Below are 22,683 nucleotides of genomic sequence, written 5' to 3' on the forward strand. Positions count from 1 at the left end.
ATAGCAAGCTAGATACAATGCAAAGTTTCATCAAAGAAAAATCAAGCACTCCATCATAGCAAGCTAGCTTCCATCAAGTGAATGAAATCTGCAAAATGGTAAATAAGAAAGTTAGAAATAGGTGACTAGAACAAGAAGAAGACTAGAACAAGAAGTATATGTCATTTATGAGCTAACTTAGGTGAAATGGATCATATATGAGCTAACTAAGTTGAAATGGGTTGTTTATGAGCTAACTTAGTTGAAATGGATCATTTATGAGCTAACTTAGTTGAAATGGGTCGTTTATGAGCTAACTAAGGTGAAGGGCATCGTTTTTTAGCTAAGTAAGGTGAAATGGGTCATTTTGGAGCTAACCTAGTTGAAATGGATCGTTTTTGAGCTAACTTAGTTGAAATGGATCGTTTTTTAGGTAACTAAGGTGAAATGGATCTTTTTTAGCTCACTTAGGTCAAATGGATCGTTTTTGAGCTAACTTAGTTGAAATGGGTCGTTTTTGAGCTAACTTTGTTGAAATGGATCATTTTTGAGCTAATTTAGTTGAAATGGATCGTTTTTGAGCTAACTTAGGTGAAATGGATCTTTTTGAGCTAACTTAGGTCAAATGGATCATTTAAGAGCTAATTTAGGTGAAATGGATTGTTTTGTAGCTCACTTAGGTCAAATGGATCGTTTATGAGCTAAATTAGTTGAAATGGATCGTTTATGAGATAACCTAGGTAAGATGGGTCATTTTGGAGTTAACCTAGGTGAAATGGGCCATTTTAAAGCTAACGTAGGTAAAATGGATCATTTAGGAGATAATGTAGGTAAAATGGGTCATTTTTGAGCTAACTTGGATGAACTGCATCATTTATAAGCTAACCTAGGTAAAATGGGTCATTTTGGAGGAAAATAAGCTAACTCTAGGTCATTATGGTAAGCATATCGGAGGAAATAAAGCTAAGTCTAGGTCTTTATGCATTTGTTAAGCAAAACACTAGAGAAACTTACCGTGATCAGGGAGGTGTAGGAGCGGGGTGGCTAGTGCCGCTACCTGGAGAAGGATCGTGCGATGCGTTTCTGGAGTTAAGCTACACCAAAGATCATTTCCAATGTCTCGTTAGCATTACGACACTCAAATGTTAAGACTACCAAGTAATGTCCATTCAAACTAAACTCACCGTGCTCCCAGGAGCAATCACTGGCATCGGCGGAGCGGGCTGACCGGACTTCTCGCACACAGACTGCACATTTGGTTTTCAGAACAGAGTCATACTAGTTAGTAATGAGACTCAAATGTTAAGACTAGCAAGTAATCTGCAGAAGAAACTTACCACAAGGAGCTCGTACATGGCCCTTGCCTGCATGTCATTCCGTGCCCTCTCCTCCTCCATCATCTTTCTCGTCCTCTCCTCCATCTCCCGCTGCCTCTCCGCCGCCTCCGCCAGAAGTTTCTCCGTTCTATCTCTCTCAGTCTGTATAGCAGCCTGCAACACCACTCACATGACCATTTGTAATCATTGATGGAAGCGCACACAATGTAATGGAGAAAGATAACTGAGTACGTATCACTAACCTTCATGGCGAGTTGCACTGGCCGTTCACGAGGCCTTATCTCAGGAGCGGAGCTCGACTGGCGCGCCTTGATCTCCGATCTCCGGGAGAGTTCTAGGACAACGGATAAGTCCATCTCCAATGGCTATGGAGCCATGGGACCTCCTGGCCACGCTCGGCGAAGAGGTACGTCTGGAATCGAAGACCTCAGACGACGCGCCGAGGAAGAAGGGGCCTTGGCGCGCTCCCGACCAGCGCCCACCATCTTTCAACACCTGCCATGACAAACAGTAAACGAAATTAGTACAACATAAAAAAAAGACCGACATGAATAATAATATGTGTATCACTTAAGTGTATCATCATCATGTACAACATTAAAAAATTTAATACCTGACACTACTAATAATCTCGATCAGTATCATCAATAAATGCATAATCATCATCATCACTATAATCAATGACGGGCTCATAGGGTTCAGTGGCATCAACATGTGCAAGGCCACCTTGACGTAATCGGTCAAGCAATGACAGGTCATCCGCAGCAGTAACCTCTTCTTGTTCCGGCTCTTCTTGTTCCTCCTCTGGGGTGATGTCGGATTCACTGTCACTGTCTACTTCAATGTTTTGGGGTGAAGTATAGCCGTTCTTGAAACGCTTTTTGGAAAGACGTGTCTCTTGGAAGAATTCTCCTTCATATGTGTCTGGGTTAATGTGAGGTTCATAATCCTCTTCCTTTGGGGGAGATAGTCTAGCACGTGGCGGCACTTCATAAACGACATCCCAACCTTTCAGATTTGGATTAGTTTGGCAGGCCCACGGTAGATAGAATACTTGGGTCGCCTGTTGAGCCGTAATATAGACATCAGGAACATCTAAATGGGTGCTTTGGTTGATTTCAACTAGCCCTATATGTTCATGAGTTCTTCTAGTCTCCTTCGGCTGAAACCAATAACATTTGAAGACTACGACATTCGGTGGGTTTTCACCATAGAATAGAAGTTCATAAATTGCTTCAACTCTCCCATAATACTCGGTACCTCCTTCGCCGATAGCAGATACACAACAATTTGTAGACTTTCGGTCGGCCATAGATAGCTCTTTGCCATAGGTACGAAAACGATACCCGTTGATGTCGTATTTGTCAAATGAACAGACCTTATAGTCAAAACCATTAGCGACTTGTCTCAATTCGGCGTCCATAGACTCTGAATTAGTCTACAAGTTTAATATGAAAGGATTGTTGCATTACACACAAATTAGCGAATGAAACTGGGATAGCCGCCTACAAATTAGCCTACAAGTCTAATAGAAATTACCGTTTGTTTGAACCAAGAGATGAAACCGGGATAGCCGCCACCTTGCTTTGCGAGAAGCTCATACTCTTCGACAGAATCCTTTTGGATCACCGCTCCATACGAGAATAAGGCGACGTATCGACTGTATGAAATATCCAGGAATAAGAGCAGTTCAAAGGAAATAGAAGTTGCGAAACTATGTACCGAGAACTTACTCGATGTACGGTCGCACTTCTATCAGGTTGTTGAAGATATACAACGAAATGGTCCGCCATTGTTCGTTATCCAAAGATACTGGATTTGAAACACTGGCTGGTGCGAGATTCCCTTTGAATAGGCTGAGGTTGGATCCACCCTTTTTAGGGTCGTCAGCATTGTACCGAGGCTTCGGATTATGCAAATGACGATTTTTGGCTTCGTAGTGTGCTGTCACGAAGTTTGCCGCCTCCTCAGTGATGAATGCCTCAGCCATCGATGCTTCAATTCTACGTTTATTTTTACATTTTTGTCGAAGCGTCTTCTGCATCCTCTCAGTTGGGTAGCACCAACGATTTTGCACGGGCCCCCCCAATCTTGCCTCGGTCGGGAGATGCAAAATCAAATGTTGCATTGGATTAAAGAAGCCCGGTGGAAAGATCTTCTCTAACTTGCAGATCAACTCCGGCGCCAACTCTTCCATTTCTTGTAGCACGCCAGGCGATAGTTCTTTCGCACAAAGAACACGGAAGAAATAGATGAGTTCTGCCAGTACTAGCCATTCATCCTCAGGGATGAAGCCACGCAACATCACCGGCATTACCCGCTCAATCCATATGTGCCAATCATGACTCTTGAGACCAAATATCTTCAATTTATCAAGACTGGCTCCCCTCTGTAGATTCGCTGCATACCCATCGGGGAACATCAACTGCATTTTCACCCACAAGATAATTTCCCTCATAGCCGGCCTTCCAAGATTGAACCATGCCTTTGGCTTCGTCCAGTTCTGCTTTCCTTTCGGTTCTTTCATGTTTTGTAACGGCCTATCACATAGCGCCTCCAGATCGACTCTCGCCTTAGTATTATCCTTTGACTTCCCATCTATGCCGAACAATGTACCAAAAAGTGCCTCGGCAATATTCTTCTCAGTGTGCATCACGTCGATGTTGTGTGGGCAAAGGAGGTCTTTGAAGTAAGGCAGATCCCATAAGCATGTTTTGTGAGTCCAGGCGTGCTTAGAATTATACCCCTTGAAGTACCCTGGACGCTCGGGATCTGGCTCGAGAGCGTTTAACTGATCCAGGGTCTGTTGGCCTGTCAATGCATGTGGTGCAGAGTTTTTGACAACTCTACCTCTGATGAAGTTCTTCTTGTCTTTCCTGAACTTATGGCGAGGATTCAGGAACTCTCTATGCATGTCGAAGCAAGAAAACTTGCGACTGTCCTGAAGCCAACGAAACTCAAGAGCTCCCTTGCATGTGGGGCACGGGAACCTTCCATGCACACACCAGCCAACGAATAGCGCATACGCCGGCAAGTCATGCGTCGAGTACATGTACCAGACACGCATTATGAAGTTCCGTTTGCTATAGGCATCGTATGTCTTTAACCCATTATCCCAGGCTTCTTGCAATTCGTCCTTAAGCGGTTGCATGTACACATTCATATTTTTCCCCGGATAGTTGGGCCCTGGAATTATCAACGTCAGGAAAATGTTCTTTCTTTGCATAATCTGTCCGGGGGGGAGATTGAGTGGAAAGACAAATACGGGCCAACAACTGTATTGGGCTGCCGTCATACCAAACACACTGAACCCATCCGTGCTGATGCCGACTCGAGGATGCCTCGGATCTGCCGCTTTGTCACCATGTAATTCATGAAACTTTTTCCACGCAACACCATCCGATGTGTGTACAATCATTAGATTCCCATCTGCATCTAGTTCGGTTCTTTTGCCCGTTTTGTGCCATGTCATCTGTCTGGCCGTCTCTTCGACCATGAAAAGACGTTGAAGTCTTGGTACGATTGGCATATACCGAAGAACACTAACGGGGATTTTGGTCTGTGTCTTCTCACCCATACCGTTGTCTACCACAACATACCTGGAAGACTTGCAAATGGGACAACAGTTCAAGTCCGCATAGTCAAGCCTAAACAAGACACATCCTTTCTCACAGGCATGTATCTTATCATAGGGCATCTTCAGTGCACGGAGGATTTTGTCCGACTGGTACAGGTTTGCAGGCATTACATGGCCTTTGGGTAGAAAGCGTCCAAATACTGTCATCATTGCATCGTAGCATTCTCTGCCCAAGTTGAACTGAGCCTTCAGAGCCATTACTTGTGAGATGGCATCCAACTGACAAAGCTCAGTGTGCTCATGGAGCGGACGTTTTGAAGACTCCAACATTTCATTGAAGGCCTTTGCAGATTCCTCCATCTCCTCGTCCGAATCCCGAGCATCATCAAAGTCTTGCACCATGTTTTCCATACCGGTACCATGCTCGTCGGTGCGACGACGATCCACCTCAGCTCGGTCACATTGGGCAGACTCACCATGAAATGTCCACACCGTATAATCGGGCGTAAAACCACTCTTCTGCAGGTGTTTGCCCATTTCAGCCTCTGTCCTCTTTTCCCAATTGCCGCACCGTAAACAGGGGCACCAGGTTTTCCTCTGGCCATTTGCAAATGCGGCTCGCACAAACCCCTTGGTTTTTGTGAACCATTCAGTGCTCCATTTGTTCTGACCAGTGTGACCGGTGTACATCCACGCACGATCACTCATCTTGACTTTCAGAGCTACTAGACACACAACAAATATATATATATAATTCACCATGTATGTATTCATCAGTTGATCTACTTTGTCAATTTTATTACGTCCATGCAACCTACACTCTAATAGGTAATGATAGGTCCTAATCCCACCCGAGTATGTTTAGATTGGGTTCATTTTCCCATGCTATGCCCCGGATCCTACGCAAAATTTCGGCAGCACCTCCCCACTGTTCTCCTGATACACGTCTCTGCAATAGACAGAGAGGATGTGTACCCGGAGAACAACAGGGGAGGCACTGACGAAATTTATGCGTCGGATCCGGAGCAAAGCATATGGGAAAACGAACCCAATCTAAACATACTCGGGCTGTCCATGGATAGCGTTGGACAATTCGAAAGAATCAAGGTTATAAATATGCAAATGCATGCATATTTATAACTATGACGCTTTCGAACGGGAGACACATATTGGTTACGCATACTGATGATTCAAGACACATATATATCTAGCTATCAAGTTTCATCGGAATAGATCAAATAATTAATGGGGGAGGAGGACATGTCATTTGTGCTCACCCACGAACGAAGGGGCAGAGAGCTCGTCAAACGCACGGCGAGGTCGTCGAACACCAAACCTCGCAGCGATGAAACAACTGCACATTTAAAACTACCCGATCAACACAATTATATATGATGTTTTTCATAACAAAATCGAAAGATATATGACCTAACTAATAATTCACAAATATATGACCCCGTCGGCTTCTGGAAGGCCAAAGAACACCTTTTCGGGGTCAGGGTCGGGGTGTCGGGTCGGGGTCAGGGTGCCGTGTCGGTGTCGGGGTCGGGGTGTCGGGTCAGGCTCGGGGTCGGGGTGTCGGGGTCGGGGTCGGGGTCGGGGTCGGGGTCTCGGGGTCGGGGTGTCGGGGTGTCGGGGGTGTCGTGTCGGGGGTCGGGGTGTCGTGTCGGTCTCGGGGTGCCGTGTCGGGGTCGGGGTGTCGTGTCGGTCTCGGGGTGCCGTGTCGGGGTCGGGGTCTCGGGGTCGGGGTGTCGGGTCGGGGTGCCGTGTCGGTGTCGGGGTCGGGGTGTCGGGTCAGGCTCGGGGTCGGGGTGTTGGGGTCGGGGTCGGGGTCGGGGTCGGGGTCTCGGGGTCGGGGTGTCGGGGTGTCGGGGGTGTCGTGTCGGGGGTCGGGGTGTCGTGTCTGTCTCGGGGTGCCGTGTCGGGGTCGGGGTGTCGTGTCGGTCTCGGGGTGCCGTGTCGGGGTCGGGGTCTCGGTGTCGGGGTGTCGGGTCGGGGTGTCGGGTCAGGCTCGGGGTCGGGGTGTCGGGGTCGGGGTCAGGGTCGGGGTCGGGGTCGGGGTCGGGGTCTCAGGGTCGGGGTGTCGGGGTGTCGGGGGTGTCGTGTCGGGGGTCGGGGTGTCGTGTCGGTCTCGGGGTGCCGTGTCGGGGTCGGGGTGTCGTGTCGGTCTCGGGGTGCCGTGTCGGGGTCGGGGTGCTGTTTCGGGGTCGGGGCTTCGGGGTGTCTCCTCCTCCTCCTCCTCCTCTTCTTCTTCTTCTTCTTCTTCTTATTCTTCTTCTTCTTCTTCTTCTTCTTCTTCTTGTTTCTCCTCCTCCTCCTCCTCCTCCTCCTCCTCCTCCTCTTCTTCTTCTTCTTCTTCTTCTTCTTCTTCTTCTTCTTCTTCTTCTTCTCCTTCTCCTCCTCCTCCTCCTCCTCCTCCTCCTCTTCTTCTTCTTCTTCTTCTTCTTCTTCTTCTTCTTCCCCCTTCTACTTAACCTAAACCTAAACTAACCTAAACTAAAACCTAAACTAATTAAAACTAAACTATTTAAACTAATTAAACCTAAACTTAAACAGAAAAAAAACAAAAAAACAGAAAAAAAAAAAAACAGAAAAAAGGGAGGAGGGGCTCACTGTGGGGGGCGGCGATGGGTCGGGGAGGGGCCGGCGACGGAGGGCCGGGGCGGGGCGGTGGAGGAGGCGGGGCGGCGGGGGCCCGGCCGGCGAGGGGCCGGGGCAGGGCGGTGGAGGAGGCGGGGCGGCGGGGGCCCGGCCGGCGGGGGGCCGGGGCGGCGGGGGGGATGGGGGGCGGGGGGCCGGGGCGGGGCAGTGGAGGAGGCGGCGGGGGGCGCGGGGCGGCAGGAGGCCGGGATGGCGGGGGGCCGTGGCGGCGGTGGGGCGCGAGGCGGCGGTGGGGCGCGGGGAGGCGGGGGGCCGGGGCGGGGGGCGACGGGGCGGTGGGGCGGCGGGGAGGTGGCTCGTTAAATTTTTCAAAAACGGGCGGGGGGTGGGGGCCACCTCACTCTTTGCTGTCCGCCAGCGGACGGCAAAGATTCTTTGCCGTCCGCTGGCCGACGGCAAAGAGCTGGCAGACGGCAAAGAGCTTCTTTGCCGTCTGCCCTTTCTTTGCCGTCTGCTTTCGGGTCGCTGATGGCAAAGAGCTTCTTTGCCGTCAGCTAGCAGACGGCAAAGAGCTGGCAGATGGCAAATTAGCTGATTCCAGTAGTGTATAGAGCTAGTTCAACTCTAGTGTAAAATTATTTGTACTATCTTATAGAGCTAGTTCAACTCTAGTGTAAAATTATTTGTACAAGCCTATAGAGCTAGTTCAACTCTAGTGTAAAATTATTTGTACTAGGCTATAGAGCTAGTTCAACTCTACTGTAAAATTATTTGAACTAAATTATAGAGCTAGTTCAACTCTAGTGTTAATTTATTTGAACTAGCTTATAGAGCTAGTTCAACTCTAGTGTAAAATTATTTGTACTAGCCTCTAGAGCAAGGTCAACTCTAGTGTAAAATTATTTGTACAAGCTTATAGAGCTAGTTCAACTCTACTGTAAAATTATTTGAACTAGCTTATAGAGCTAGTTCAACTCTAGTGTAAAATTATTTGAAGTAGCATATAGAGCTAGTTCAAGTCTAGTGTAAAATTATTTGTACTAGATTATAGAGCTAGTTCAACTCTAGTGTAAAATAATTTGTACAAGCTTATAGAGCAAGTTCAGCTCTAGTGTTAATTTATTTGTACTAGCTTACAAAGCTAGTTCAACTCTAGTGTAAAATTATTTGTACTAGCCTATAGAGCAAGGTCAACTCTAGTGTAAAATTATTTGTACAAGCTTATAGAGCTAGTTCAAGTCTACTGTAAAAATTATTTGAACTAGCTTATAGAGCTAGTTCAACTCTAGTGTAAAATTACTTGAAGTAGCTTATAGACCTAGTTCAAGTCTAGAGTAAAATTATTTGTACTAGATTATAGAGCTAGTTCAACTCTAGTGTAAAATTATTTGTACAAGCTTATAGAGCTAGTTCAACTCTAGTGTAAAATTATTTGTACTAGGCTATAGAGCTAGTTCAACTCTAGTGTAAAATTATTTGTAGAAGCTTATAGAGCTAGTTCAACTCTAGTGTAAACTTATTTGTATTAGGCTATAGAGCTAGTTCAACTCTAGTGTAAAAATATTTGAACTAGATTACAGAGCTAGTTCAACTCTAGTGTAAAATTATTTGAACTAGCTTATAGAGCTAGTTCAACTCTAGTGTAAAATTATTTGAACTAGCCTATAGAGCAATGTCAACTCTAGTGTAAAATTATTTGTACAAGCTTATAGAGCTACTTCCACTCTAGTGTAAAATTATTTGAACTAGCTTATAGAGCTAGTTCAACTCTAGGGTAAAATTATTTGAACTAGCTTATAGAGTGAGTTTTACTCTAGTGTGAAATTATTTTTACAAGCTTATAGAGCTAGTTCAACTCTAGTGTAATATTATTTGTACTAGGCTATAGAGCTAGTTCAACTCTAGTGTAAAATTATTTGAAGTAGCTTATAGAGCTAGTTCAAGTCTAGTGTAAAATTATTTGTACTAGATTATAGAGCTAGTTCAACTCTAGTGTAAAATTATTTGTACAAGCTTATAGAGCTAGTTCAGCTCTAGTGTTAATTTATTTGTACTAGCTTATAAAGCTAGTTCAACTCTAGTGTAAAATTATTTGTACTAGCCTATAGAGCAAGGTCAACTCTAGTGTAAAATTATTTGTACAAGCTTAGAGACCTAGTTCAACTCTACTGTAAAATTATTTGAACTAGCTTATAGAGCTAGTTCAACTCTAGTGTAAAATTATTTGAAGTAGCTTATAGAGCTAGTTCAAGTCTAGTGTAAAATTATTTGTACTAGATTATAGAGCTAGTTCAACTCTAGTGTAAAATTATTTGTACAAGCTTATAGAGCTAGTTCAGCTCTAGTGTTAATTTATTTGTACTAGCTTACAAAGCTAGTTCAACTCTAGTGTAAAATTATTTGTACTAGCCTATAGAGCTAGTTCAACTCTAGTGTAAAATTATTTGTACAAGCTTATAGAGCTAGTTCAACTCTAGTGTAAAATTATTTGTATTAGGCTATAGAGCTAGTTCAACTCTAGGGTAAAATTACTTGTAGAAGCTTATAGAGCTAGTTCAACTCTAGTGTAAAATTATTTGTATTAGGCTATAGAGCTAGTTCAACACAAGTGTAAAATTATTTGAACTAGATTATAGAGCTAGTTCAACTCTAGTGTAAAATTATTTGAACTAGCTTATAGAGCTAGTTCAACTCTAGTGTAAAATTATTTGTACTAGCCTATAGAGCAACGTCAACTCTAGTGTGAAATTATTTGTACAAGCTTATAGAGCTAGTTCAACTCTAGTGAATTTTTTTTGAACTAGCTTCTAGAGCTAGTTCAACTCTAGTGTAAAATTATTTGTACTAGACTATAGAGCTAGTTCAACTCTAGTGTAAAATTATTTGTACAAGCTTATAGAGCTAGTTCAACTCTAGTGTAAAATTATTTGTACAAGCTTATAGAGCTAGTTCAACTCTAGTGTAAAATTATTTGTATTAGGCTATAGAGCTAGTTCAACTCTAGTGTAAAATTACTTGAACTAGATTATAGAGCTAGTTCAACTCTAGTGTAAAATTATTTGAACTAGCTTATAGAGCTAGTTCAACTCTAGTGTAAAATTATTTGTACTAGCCTATAGAGCAAGGTCAACTCTAGTGTAAAATTATTTGTACAAGCTTATAGACCTAGTTCAACTCTATTGTAAAATTATTTGAACTAGCTTATAGAGCTAGTTCAACTCTAGTGTAAAATTATTTGAAGTAGCTTATAGAGCTAGTTCAAGTCTAGTGTAAAATTATTTGTACTAGATTATAGAGCTAGTTCAACTCTAGTGTAAAATTATTTGTACAAGCTTATAGAGCTAGTTCAACTCTAGTGTAAAATTTTTTGTATTAGGCTATAGAGCTAGTTCAACTCAAGTGTAAAATTATTTGTACTAGACTATAGAGCTAGTTCAACTCTAGTGTAAAATTATTTGTACAAGCTTATAGAGCTAGTTCAACTCTAGTGTAAAATTATTTGTACTAGGCTATGGAGCTAGTTCAACTCTAGTGTAAAATTATTTGAAGTAGATTATAGAGCTAGTTCTATTCTAGTGTAAAATTATTTGAACTAGCTTATAGAGCTAGTTCAACTCTAGTGTAAAATTATTTGTACTAGCCAATAGAGCAATGTCAACTCTAGTGTAAAATTATTTGTACAAGCTTATAGAGCTAGTTCCACTCTAGTGAAAAATTATTTGAACTAGCTTATAGAGCTAGTTCAACTCTAGTGTCAGATTATTTGAACGAGCTTATAGAGTGAGTTCTACTCTAGTGTGAAATTATTTTTACAAGTTTATAGAGCTAGTTCAACTCTAGTGTAAAATTATTTGTACTAGGCTATAGAGCTAGTTCAACTCTACTGTAAAATTATTTTAACTAGCTTATAGAGCTAGTTCAACTCTAGTGTAGAAATATTTGTACAAGGCTATAGAGCTAGTTCAACTCTAGTGTAAAATTATTATTTGTACTAGGTTATAGAGCTAGTTCAACTCTAGTGTAAAATTATTTGTACTAGGCTATAGAGCTAGTTCAACTCTAGTGTAAAATTATTATTTGTACTAGGTTATAGAGCTAGTTCAACTCTAGTGTAAAATTATTTGAACTAGATTATGGAGCTAGTTCAACTCTAGTGTAAAATTATTTGAACTAGCTTATAGAGCTAGTTCAACTCTAGTGTAAAATTATTTGTACTAGCCTATAGAGCAAGGTCAACTCTAGTGTAAAATTATTTGTACCAGCTTATAGAGCTAGTTCAACTCTAGGGTAAATTTTTTTGAACTAGCTTATAGAGTTAGTTCAACTCTATTGTAAAATTATTTGTACAAGCTTATAGAGCTAGTTCAACTCTATTGTAAAATTATTTGTACAAGCTTAGAGACCTAGTTCAACTCTACTGTAAAATTATTTGAACTAGCTTATAGAGCTAGTTCAACTCTAGTGTAAAATTATTTGAAGTAGCTTATAGAGCTAGTTCAAGTCTAGTGTAAAATTATTTGTACTAGATTATAGAGCTAGTTCAACTCTAGTGTAAAATTATTTGTACAAGCTTATAGAGCTAGTTCAGCTCTAGTGTTAATTTATTTGTACTAGCTTACAAAGCTAGTTCAACTCTAGTGTAAAATTATTTGTACTAGCCTATAGAGCTAGTTCAACTCTAGTGTAAAATTATTTGTACAAGCTTATAGAGCTAGTTCAACTCTAGTGTAAAATTATTTGTATTAGGCTATAGAGCTAGTTCAACTCTAGGGTAAAATTACTTGTAGAAGCTTATAGAGCTAGTTCAACTCTAGTGTAAAATTATTTGTATTAGGCTATAGAGCTAGTTCAACACTAGTGTAAAATTATTTGAACTAGATTATAGAGCTAGTTCAACTCTAGTGTAAAATTATTTGAACTAGCTTATAGAGCTAGTTCAACTCTAGTGTAAAATTATTTGTACTAGCCTATAGAGCAACGTCAACTCTAGTGTGAAATTATTTGTACAAGCTTATAGAGCTAGTTCAACTCTAGTGAATTTTTTTTTGAACTAGCTTCTAGAGATAGTTCAACTCTAGTGTAAAATTATTTGTACTAGACTATAGAGCTAGTTCAACTCTAGTGTAAAATTATTTGTACAAGCTTATAGAGCTAGTTCAACTCTAGTGTAAAATTATTTGTACAAGCTTATAGAGCTAGTTCAACTCTAGTGTAAAATTATTTGTATTAGGCTATAGAGCTAGTTCAACTCTAGTGTAAAATTACTTGAACTAGATTATAGAGCTAGTTCAACTCTAGTGTAAAATTATTTGAACTAGCTTATAGAGCTAGTTCAACTCTAGTGTAAAATTATTTGTACTAGCCTATAGAGCAAGGTCAACTCTAGTGTAAAATTATTTGTACAAGCTTATAGACCTAGTTCAACTCTATTGTAAAATTATTTGAACTAGCTTATAGAGCTAGTTCAACTCTAGTGTAAAATTATTTGAAGTAGCTTATAGAGCTAGTTCAAGTCTAGTGTAAAATTATTTGTACTAGATTATAGAGCTAGTTCAACTCTAGTGTAAAATTATTTGTACAAGCTTATAGAGCTAGTTCAACTCTAGTGTAAAATTTTTTGTATTAGGCTATAGAGCTAGTTCAACTCAAGTGTAAAATTATTTGTACTAGACTATAGAGCTAGTTCAACTCTAGTGTAAAATTATTTGTACAAGCTTATAGAGCTAGTTCAACTCTAGTGTAAAATTATTTGTACTAGGCTATGGAGCTAGTTCAACTCTAGTGTAAAATTATTTGAAGTAGATTATAGAGCTAGTTCTATTCTAGTGTAAAATTATTTGAACTAGCTTATAGAGCTAGTTCAACTCTAGTGTAAAATTATTTGTACTAGCCAATAGAGCAATGTCAACTCTAGTGTAAAATTATTTGTACAAGCTTATAGAGCTAGTTCCACTCTAGTGAAAAATTATTTGAACTAGCTTATAGAGCTAGTTCAACTCTAGTGTCAGATTATTTGAACTAGCTTATAGAGTGAGTTCTACTCTAGTGTGAAATTATTTTTACAAGTTTATAGAGCTAGTTCAACTCTAGTGTAAAATTATTTGTACTAGGCTATAGAGCTAGTTCAACTCTACTGTAAAATTATTTTAACTAGCTTATAGAGCTAGTTCAACTCTAGTGTAGAAATATTTGTACAAGGCTATAGAGCTAGTTCAACTCTAGTGTAAAATTATTATTTGTACTAGGTTATAGAGCTAGTTCAACTCTAGTGTAAAATTATTTGTACTAGGCTATAGAGCTAGTTCAACTCTAGTGTAAAATTATTATTTGTACTAGGTTATAGAGCTAGTTCAACTCTAGTGTAAAATTATTTGAACTAGATTATGGAGCTAGTTCAACTCTAGTGTAAAATTATTTGAACTAGCTTATAGAGCTAGTTCAACTCTAGTGTAAAATTATTTGTACTAGCCTATAGAGCAAGGTCAACTCTAGTGTAAAATTATTTGTACCAGCTTATAGAGCTAGTTCAACTCTAGGGTAAATTTTTTTGAACTAGCTTATAGAGTTAGTTCAACTCCAGTGTAAAATTATTTGAAGTAGCTTACAGAGCTAGTTCAACTCTAGTGTAAAATTATTTGTACTAGACTATAGAGCTAGTTCAACTCTAGTGTAAAATTATTTGTACAAGCTTATAGAGCTAGTTCAATTCTAGTGTAAAATTATTTGTACTAGGCTATAGTGCTAGTTCAACTCTAGTGTAAAATTATTTGAAGGAGATTATAGAGCTAGTTCAATTCTAGTGTAAAATTATTTGAGCTAGCTTATAGAGCTAGTTCAACTCTAGTGTAAAATTATTTGTATAAGCTTATAGAGCTAGTTCAAGTCTAGTGAAATTTTTTTTGAACTAGCTTCTAGAGCTAGTTCAACTCTAGTGTAAAATTATTTGTACTAGGCTATAGAGCTAGTTCAACTCTACTGTAAAATTATTTTAACTAGCTTATAGAGCTAGTTCAACTCTAGTGTAGAAATATTTGTACAAGGCTATAGAGCTAGTTCAACTCTAGTGTAAAATTATTATTTGTACTAGGTTATAGAGCTAGTTCAACTCTAGTGTAAAATTATTTGTACTAGGCTATAGAGCTAGTTCAACTCTAGTGTAAAATTATTATTTGTACTAGGTTATAGAGCTAGTTCAACTCTAGTGTAAATATATTTGAACTAGATTATGGAGCTAGTTCAACTCTAGTGTAAAATTATTTGAACTAGCTTATAGAGCTAGTTCAACTCTAGTGTAAAATTATTTGTACTAGCCTATAGAGCAAGGTCAACTCTAGTGTAAAATTATTTGTACCAGCTTATAGAGCTAGTTCAACTCTAGGGTAAATTTTTTTGAACTAGCTTATAGAGTTAGTTCAACTCCAGTGTAAAATTATTTGAAGTAGCATACATAGCTAGTTCAACTCAAGTGTAAAATTATTTGTACTAGACTATAGTGCTAGTTCAACTCTAGTGTAAAATTATTTGTACAAGCTTATAGAGCTAGTTCAACTCTAGTGTAAAATTATTTGTACTAGGCTATAGAGCTAGTTCAACTCTAGTGTAAAATTATTTGAAGTAGATTATAGAGCTAGTTCAATTCTAGTGTAAAATTATTTGAACTAGCTTATAGAGCTAGTTCAACTCTAGTGTAAAATTATTCTAACTAGCCTATAGAGCAATGTCAACTCTAGTGTAAAATTATTTGTACAAGCTTATAGAGCTACTTCCACTAGTGTAAAATTATTTGAACTAGCTTATAGAGCTTGTTCAACTCTAGTGTAAAATTATTTGAACTAGCTTATAGAGTGAGTTTTACTCTAGTGTCAAATTATTTTTACAAGTTTATAGAGCTAGTTCAACTCTAGTGTAATATTATTTGCACTAGGCTATAGAGCTAGTTCAAACCTAGTGTAAAATTATTTTAACTAGCTTATAGAGCTAGGTCAACTCTAGTGTTAATTTATTTGTACTAGCTTACAAAGCTAGTTCAACTCTAGTGTAAAATTATTTGTACTAGCCTATAGAGCAAGGTCAACTCTAGTGTAAAATTATTTGTACAAGCTTATAGAGCTAGTTCAACTCTACTGTAAAATTATTTGAACTAGCTTATAGAGCTAGTTCAACTCTAGTGTAAAATTATTTGAAGTAGCTTATAGAGCTAGTTCAAGTCTAGTGTAGAATTATTTGTACTAGATTATAGAGCTAGTTCAACTCTAGTGTAAAATTATTTGTACAAGCTTATAGAGCTAGTTCAACTCTAGTGTAAAATTATTTGTACTAGCCTATAGAGCTAGTTCAACTCTAGTGTAAAATTATTTGTACAAGCTTATAGAGCTAGTTGAACTCTAGTGTAAAATTATTTGTATTAGGCTATAGAGCTAGTTCAACTCTAGTGTAAAATTATTTGAACTAGATTATAGAGCTAGTTCCACTCTAGTGTAAAATTATTTGAACTAGCTTATAGAGCTAGTTCAACTCTAGTGTAAAATTATTTGTACTAGCCTATAGAGCAACGTCAACTCTAGTGTGAAATTGTTTGTACAAGCTTATAGAGCTAGTTCAACTCTAGTGAATTTTTTTTTAACTAGCTTCTAGAGCTAGTTCAACTCTAGTGTAAAATTATTTGAAGTAGCTTACAGAGCTAGTTCAACTCAAGTGTAAAATTATTTGAACTAGATTATGGAGCTAGTTCAACTCTAGTGTAAAATTATTTGAACTAGCTTATAGAGCTAGTTCAACTCTAGTGTAAAATTATTTGTACTAGCCTATAGAGCAAGGTCAACTCTAGTGTAAAATTATTTGTACAAGCTTATAGAGCTAGTTCAACTCTAGTGTAAATTTTTTTTAACTAGCTTATAGAGTTAGTTCAACTCTAGTGTAAAATTATTTGAAGTAGCTTACAGAGCTAGTTCAACTCTAGTGTAAAATTATTTGTACTAGACTATAGAGCTAGTTCAACTCTAGTGTAAAATTATTTGTACAAGCTTATAGAGCTAGTTCAATTCTAGTGTAAATATATTTGTACTAGGCTATAGTGCTAGTTCAACTCTAGTGTAAAATTATTTGAAGGAGATTATAGAGCTAGTTCAATTCTAGTGTAAAATTATTTGAGCTAGCTTATAGAGCTAGTTCAACTCTAGTGTAAAATTATTTGTATAAGCTTATAGAGCTAGTTCAAGTCTAGTGAATTTTTTTTTGAACTAGCTTCTAGAGCTAGTTCAACTCTAGTGTAAAATTATTTGAAGTAGCATACAAAGCTAGTTCAACTCAAGTGTAAAATTATTTGTACTAGACTATAGTGCTAGTTCAACTCTAGTGTAAAATTATTTGTACAAGCTTATAGAGCTAGTTCAACTCTACTGTAAAATTATTTGTACTAGGCTATAGAGCTAGTTCAACTCTAGTGTAAAATTATTTGAAGTAGATTATAGAGCTAGTTCAATTCTAGTGTAAAATTATTTGAACTAGCTTATAGAGCTAGTTCAACTCTAGTGTAAAATTATTCTAACTAGCCTATAGAGCAATGTCAACTCTAGTGTAAAATTATTTGTACAAGCTTATAGAGCTACTTCCACTAGTGTAAAATTATTTGAACTAGCTTATAGAGCTTGTTCAACTCTAGTGTAAAATTATTTGAACTAGCTTATAGAGTGAGTTTTACTCTAGTGTGAAATTATTTTTACAAGTTTATAGAGCTAGTTCAACTCTAGTGTAATATTATTTGCACTAGGCTATAGAGCTAGTTCAAATCTAGTGTAAAATTATTTTAACTAGCTTATAGAGCTAGGTCAACTCTAGTGTTAATTTATTTGTACTAGCTTACAAAGCTAGTTCAACTCTAGTGTAAAATTATTTGTACTAGCCTATAGAGCAAGGTCAACTCTAGTGTAAAATTATTTGTACAAGCTTATAGAGCTAGTTCAACTCTACTGTAAAATTATTTGAACTAGCTTATAGAGCTAGTTCAACTCTAGTTTAAAATTATTTGAAGTAGCTTATAGAGCTAGTTCAAGTCTAGTGTAGAATTATTTGTAGTAGATTATAGAGCTAGTTCAACTCTGGTGTAAAATTATTTGTACAAGCTTATAGAGCTAGTCCAACTCTAGTGTAAAATTATTTGTATTAGGCTATAGAGCTAGTTCAACTCTAGTGTAAAATTATTTGAACTAGATTATAGAGCTAGTTCCACTCTAGTGTAAAATTATTTGAACTAGCTTATAGAGCTAGTTCAACTCTAGTGTAAAATTATTTGTACTAGCCTATAGAGCAACGTCAACTCTAGTGTGAAATTGTTTGTACAAGCTTATAGAGCTAGTTCAACTCTAGTGAATTTTTTTTAACTAGCTTCTAGAGCTAGTTCAACTCTAGTGTAAAATTATTTGAACTAGCTTATAGAGCTAGTTCAACTCTAGTGTAAAATTATTTGTACTAGCCTATAGAGCAACGTCAACTCTAGTGTGAAATTGTTTGTACAAGCTTATAGAGCTAGTTCAACTCTAGTGAATTTTTTTTTAACTAGCTTCTAGAGCTAGTTCAACTCTAGTGTAAAATTATTTGAAGTAGTTTACAGAGCTAGTTCAACTCAAGTGTAAAATTATTTGTACTAGACTATAGAGCTAGTTCAACTCTAGTGTAAAATTATTTGAACAAGCTTATAGAGCTAGTTCAACTCTAGTGTAAAATTATTTGTACTAGGCTATACAGCTAGTTCAACTCTAGTGTAAAATTATTTGAAGTAGATTATAGAGCTAGTTCAATTCTAGTGCTAAATTATTTGAACTAGCTTATAGAGCTAGTTCAACTCTAGTGTAAAATTATTTGAACTAGCCTATAGAGCAATGTCAACTCTAGTGTAAAATTATTTGTACAAGCTTATAGAGCTACTTCCACTCTAGTGTAAAATTATTTGAACTATCTTATAGAGCTAGTTCAACTCTAGGGTAAAATTATTTGAACTAGCTTATAGAGTGAGTTTTACTCTAGTGTGAAATTATTTTTACAAGTTTATAGAGCTAGTTCAACTCTAGTGTAATATTATTTGTACTAGGCTATAGAGCTAGTTCAACTCTAGTGTAAAATTATTTTAACTAGCTTATTGAGCTAGGTCAACTCCAGTGTAAAATTATTTGTACTAGGCTATAGAGCTAGTTCAACTCTAGTGTAAAATTATTTGAACTAGATTATAGAGCTAGTTCAACTCTAGGCGCGGGTTTCGCGCACAGGGGGTCTGCGGGGTCGTGGCTGGGCGCGTTCGACGCGGCTCGACGCCGCGCGTCCAACGGTGGTGGCCGGAGCGGCTGGAACGGGCGGGGGCGAGCGCTACGAGCTCGCCGGCGGCGAGGTACTTCGGGGTGGGGCGGGTGCGGCGTTAGGGCGCGCGAGCGGCCGAACTAACGGGCATACGCCCATGACCAAATGGTCACCGGAGACCCGCCGGCGACGAGCTCCGCGGCGCGGCGTTCGGGCGCGCGTGGGGAAGCCGCTAGTGGGCGCGCGAGAGAGAAAGGACAGGGGAGGAGGGGGAGAGGCTCACGGCGAGGCCGTAGGGGGACGGCAGCGTGCTCGGGGAGGCTCGAGGCGGCGAAACGGGGCGGCGATCGACGGCGGCCGTGCGGGGAAGACGAGCTCGGGGAGGCCGTTGCAGTGGCTCGGAGCTCCAACGGAGAGGTGGAGGTGGTGTAGTCGAGGGCGGCGACGGCGTACGACACGGCGAAGTGGCGATTGGGGCACGGTGGCCGCGGGAACGACGGTGAACGGCGGCGAGCACGCTCGGGCAGTGGGGATCGAAGGGGAGAGGGAGGTGGATCTAACGGGGGAGGCGCAGAGGCCGAGAGGGAGAGCGGGGGTGAGTGGGAGAGGGGCCCGAGGAGGCGGGGGGCTGGCGTCCTTATCCTCCCCGTCGCCGGTGAGGGGGTGCAGTGGGGACGGCCCCTGTTCCGACCCCGGTCGGGGGAACAGGGAAGGGGGCGAGGGGGAGTGGGAGATGGGCTAGGCCGGCTGGGCCGGGGGTCGGCCCAGTTGGGCCAGGGGTCCAGTGGGGGGGAGGGCCTTCTCTTTTTTTCTTTTTCTTTGTCTGTTCTGTTTTCTGTTTTCTTTTTATTTGTTTATTTTCTTTTCTGTTTTATTTCATTTAAAAGTATTTAGGCATTTTATAAAAATGTGTTTTCTCCACAATAATTATCAGTGCAATTTCTGGCAGGGCCCGAACATTTTTGTTTAAATTTTTGAAAACTTTTATTTTCCACTTTTAAATTTAATTGAAGTTTGAATTAGGAGTTTGAAAAGGAATGTGATTCAAATGTGATCAAGCCCTGTTTAGCAACATGATTAGCTTAATCACAGGGAGTTACTGTAGCATGATTCTCGGGGTGTTACAAATCTCCTCCAGTACAAGAAATCTCGTCCCGAGATTTAGGAGGTAGAAGGAAACAGTGCGGGGGTATTCTTCGCGCAGACGATCCTCTCGTTCCCAAGTGGCCTCATCTTTAGAATGGTGCGACCACTGGACTTTGAGAAACTTGATCGCCTTCTGACGTGTGCGGCGTTCAGCTTGGTCGAGAATGCGGACCGGATGCTCCTTATAGGAGAGGTCTTGCTGCAATTCGAGCACTTCATGATCCACAGCTCGGATTGGATCCTTGAAGCAACGGCGGAGCTGTGACACATGGAACACATCGTGAACCTGAGTAAGGTTCGGCGGTAGCTCCAGTTGGTATGCCACTTTTCCACGCCTTTCGAGAATAGTGAATGGGCCAATATAGCGAGGAGCTAGTTTGCCCTTGATCCCGAAGCGGTGAGCACCCTTCATAGGCGTGACTCGAAGATAAGCCTTTTCGCCAGGTTGATAGACCATGTCTTTATGATGACGGTCATACTGACTCTTCTGACGTGACTGAGCAGTCTTGAGATTCTCACGAATAATGCGGACTTGTTCTTCGGCATCTTGGATAATATCCGGACCGAAGAGTGGACGTTCCCCAGTTTCTAACCAGTTCAGAGGGGTTCGGCACTTTCGTCCATATAACACTTCGAAGGGGGCCATCTTCAGACTAGCTTGATAGCTATTATTATAAGAGAACTTAGCATACGGGAGAGATTCCTCCCATTTCTTGCCGAAGGAAATAACGCAAGCTCGAAGCATGTCTTCGAGAACTTGGTTGACGCGTTCAACTTGTCCTTGCGATTGAGGATGAAACGCAGTACTGAATGACAGATGAGTTCCCATAGCTTCTTGGAAACTTGCCCAGAATCTTGAAGTGAATAAGCTGCCACGGTCTGAGCTGATAACCAATGGATACCGTGGAGTGAAACAATCCTGGACATATAGAGCGTTGCCAACTGGCTAGCAGTGATCGTTTCTTTGACTGCCAGAAAATGTGCAACTTTGGAAAGTCGGTCAATGACGACAAGAATAGCATCATTACCTTTCTGTGATTTGGGAAATCCAGTGACGAAGTCCATTTCAACATGGTCCCATTTCCATTCAGGAATAGAGATAGGTTGCAGAGTTCTAGCAGGCCTTTGATGTTCTGCTTTGATACGACGGCAAACGTCACACTCAGCAACATAACGAGCAATGGCTTGCTTCATATTAGACCACCAGAATCTCTGACGGATGTCTTGGTACATCTTTGTACTACCAGGATGGATACACAGAGGTGTATCATGAGCTTCTTTCATAAATTCCTGTGTCATATCCAGGTTTTTCTCTGCACACGGCACCACTAGGCGGCCCTTGAAGTATAGGGTGCCATCTTCAGCAATGGTGAAGAATGAGGGCTTTCCTTCTGCGAGGTAGCGCTTAATCTTGTGGGCTTCAGAGTCATACTTCTGTAGCCTTTTGATGCTATCCACGAGATCTGGTTTAGCAACTAGGGTATTGAGGGAACCCTGGGTAACAACGTGGAGGTTCACCTTGCCAAACTCCTTAGGAGGGGGAGCGAGTGCACCGGGAGGAACAATATGGAGGTTCAGCTTCCTGAATTCTTCAACAAGCGAGGGCTGAACTTTATGAACCTGGAGGTGGTTGCAGTAAGACTTGCGGCTCAAGGCATCAGCCATTACATTAGCCTTGCCTGGCGTATAGGAAATACCCAAGTCAAAGTCTGCAACAAGCTCCATCCATCTCTGCTGACGGAGGTTCAGATCTGGCTGAGTAAACAGATACTTCAGGCTTTGGTGGTCAGTGAAGATCTCGCAACGATTACCGAGAAGGTAATGTCGCCACTGTTTCAGCGCATGAATAACAGCAGCAAGTTCGAGGTCATGAACTGCGTAGTTATCTTCGTGAGGGCGCAATTGCCGAGAGGCATAAGCAATCACTTTGCGGTCTTGCATTAGGACACAGCCTAATCCTTGACGGGAAGCGTCGCAGTAAATGACGAAGTCCTTCTTAGTATCAGGTGGAGCTAGAACTGGAGCAGAAGTCAACTTGTCTTTGAGTGCTTGGAAACTTTCCTGACATTTGTCTGTCCATTGGAACTTGACGCCCTTATGTAACAGGTTAGTCAGAGGCCTGGCGATCTTGGAGAAGTTCTCGACGAATCGACGGCAATAGCTGGCGAGACCGAGAAAACTTCTGACTTGCTTAACGTTCTTGGGAGGAGTCCAATCAAGAATAGCCTGAACTCGCTCGGGGTTGACGGCAATACCATCCTTAGAGATGACATACCCAAGATAGGTTACTTCCGGTAGCCAGAATTCACATTTGGAGAACTTGGCATATAGTTGATGTTCTCGTAGCTTTTCCAGCACAAGTCGAAGATGTTCAGCATGTTCTTCTTCGTTCTTGGAGAATACCAGGATATCATCCAGATAAACCACGACGAACTTGTCGAGGTAATCCATGAATATATAGTTCATCAGACGAGAGAAGGTGGCTGGAGCATTGGTTAAACCGAAAGACATGACGGTGTACTCGTATGAACCATAGCGAGTCACGAAGGCGGTCTTTGGGATATCCTCTTCGCGAACACGGATCTGATGGTAGCCCAACTTCAAGTCGAGCTTAGAGAACACTGACGAACCCGCCAGTTGATCATACAGATCATTGATCCGAGGAAGAGGGTATTTATTCTGAATGGTAGCTTGGTTTATAGGACGGTAGTCTTGAACTAACCGGTTTGTCCCATCCTTCTTCTTGACAAAGAG

Source organism: Aegilops tauschii, chromosome 5 (genome assembly GCF_002575655.3).
Source record: "Aegilops tauschii subsp. strangulata cultivar AL8/78 chromosome 5, Aet v6.0, whole genome shotgun sequence".
Lineage (NCBI taxonomy): Eukaryota > Viridiplantae > Streptophyta > Magnoliopsida > Poales > Poaceae > Aegilops > Aegilops tauschii.